We start from the raw sequence: 2,699 nt of genomic DNA, 5'->3' as shown, positions 1-2,699 counted from the left end.
TTATTATTTTTTTATTTTTTTTATTTTTTTTTTTGCCTCTACAACTTAATTGTTTTGGAACAAGACAAGTAGCTCTTGCCTGATGTGTTCCAGGTGGTAACTTAGCATTTCCTGTTTGAGACTTTCAGGAAAAGAAACGCTAGGAACATTAAATGCCTGTGAGAGAATTGTATACAATTCATCATCAGGAATTTTAGCCAGAGTCTGACTCCTAGATGAGCAAAAATATTTTGCATGATTCATTAAGTCACCAAAGCTTGAATTTGCATGGAAACATTGAACCTCACAGTCCGACAGATAATAATTCATGAACTGCTTAATTCTTTGGATAAATTTCCACGAAGACAGTGCCATATATATTTTGGAACTGCCTTTTCCCACACAAATAGTATTGTTAGCTGTGTGGAGTTTCACAGAAATTTTGACAGTACCAGCTGTAACTGTCTTCGCATTTCTAGACTTATAATGGCCCACTATGGTGCTTAACACTTCTTCCGAAACCAAAATATGGTATTCAGAGATAGTCAAAGCAACATTCTTATTTGTTGTGGTTGCCACCAAAATAACAAAGGGGTAAAAAATTTACTCCCATTTTTATGAGTTGGAAGTTTTTAAAGGCAACCTCTACAGGAAACCTTATCTCAATGGGAGGGACATCCTGGCCCTTTGCCTGTTTTGTGTCAAAGAGATGACTCAGGTCAAAATAAACCGGGGAGTTCAGATCCATATTTCCACACAGCATTTGAGGCTGAGAGGGAGGCTGGCTGAAGTCTGGCTCATCAGTCAGATCCTCCCCAAGGTCAACAACTAGGTTGTCCAACTTCTCCTGCTTGTTGGTGAGGGGGAACAGCCAACGGCGCTTTCCAGCAGGCTCGTCGACTGTTTCCTCAGCTTGGCGTTTAGCTGAAGCCATAGCTCCTTGTGATCTGACCAGTAGCTAAGTCTTCACACAAATGATACCCTCGAGATATTTGCTCGCCGCTTTTATACCCCGAGGAGGGAATCGACAAAGTATTTTAAACCAATCAGAGAGAAGTAAGCCCCTATTTTTAAAAATTGTGTTACTATTTAGTTTTGCCGATATATGGCGTTCGGTGCATCACCTAAGATACTCCATGCGTTTAATTTCTTACCTCTCGAGATGATCTTATACCGTAACTTAGGTAGGCGTTGATTTCTTCTAGAAATCAAGGAGACCACCATGGCTCACGCATTTTGCGATCTGCTAATGCCCAGGGGCTATGGTGGTGAACTCATTATCAAGGAGTTCAGCTGGTACAATTTGAAATGGGATCTTAGTCACACGGTGAATTTTCTACCACCGTATAATGACACATTCCTCTCGCGCAAGTACAAACGCCACAACACATAGGTCACACAGTTCATTCACGGACTTAAATGGGACAGTGGCTTCATCCCCTACGAGCAGTGCTCGCAGAAAATCCGCGATATTGTGGACTGTTTTGAGTACATTTATGTCAAAGGCAGTGAGAAAAAAACCCTACTCGATAAAATAGTCCCTGACAAAGTTGTCATTGACATTGAGAAACTAGGGTGCCCCAGACTAAATAAACTCCCACAAATGTTTGTGCCATACCACGGTCCAGAGCACAGCGTATTCCCTTACCGCTCATGCGTGTGTCTTAACGCACGACGTATCGGTATGTGGTACGAATTCACATTGGTATAATCATAAACACAAGCCAAAAAACCAAAAAACAAAAGAATGTAAAAATACAAAATAAGTTTTAGCACAGCTGCGTATAAAAGCGTGCACCTCTGATCTTTGATTCATTTGTCGCCATGTCGCTCAAAGGTGAACAGCACTTAGCCCTTCAGGTGCACTGTGCAGTGCCGTGTCGTACCACTAAGAAACAAGAAGGTGCACACTGACACCTTTGAAAAGATAGTTTTTCGAAAAATGTGGCTGAAAGAGATGAACGAACTCTGCGCCATGTTTAAAAAATTAAATCTAAACGACATAAAATAAAACAATATACGGTTTTGCATAGGCCTCTTTCTAAGGGGTAAGGATTTACCGCAAAAAAATTCTAACGAGCGTGTCAGCATACCTCCTGGGCGCGCATGGAAATGCTGAGAAATAAATAAAATGTCACGATCCCATAGGGAAGCAGACGATAAGTCGGCTGCCTTAACCACTCGGCCACAATGACATACGATCCTCGATCACTTAAGCCCTACTAAAGTTCGCTCACCTTGGCCCCTGATAAGACCTCCGTCACTCGCCTTAAGTTCGGGGTTAGGCCCTGAGCGTCACTTACGCCCTAGGTTTATGTTAAGCACCGGTTAGACCGCATTCACTCGCCTTAGGTTCGGGGTTAGGCCCTGATAAGACACGATCTCACCGGACTAACATGGCCGACCGACTTACGCCCCTAGGTTAGGTACGAGTTAGTTCCTGTTAAGATCTAGGTTAGCTACGAGTTAGCCCCTCTTCAGATCGCTTATGTCCGAATGGGGGACGTAAGGTGGGGGAGGGGGCATGTCCGAATGGGGAACCAAGATCGCGGATGTCCGAATGGGGGTACCTTACTACTTGCATACCATGTGAACCATATGGACCATAAAGACCAGTTCGCGAACAAAATTGTTAAACCTAGAAAGGATAGCTTAAATGGAGTACGTACTGCAGCGCCCGTGACCCCCCTCCTCAGAGTGCTTGGCACGCTCTGCAGGCT

The sequence above is a fragment of the Frankliniella occidentalis genome, unplaced genomic scaffold (assembly GCF_000697945.3).
Source record: "Frankliniella occidentalis isolate FOCC.00 unplaced genomic scaffold, Focc_3.1 Scaffold55, whole genome shotgun sequence".
In the NCBI taxonomy this organism is placed as follows: Eukaryota; Metazoa; Arthropoda; class Insecta; order Thysanoptera; family Thripidae; genus Frankliniella; species Frankliniella occidentalis.
Note: the sequence above shows the minus strand (reverse complement) of the source record.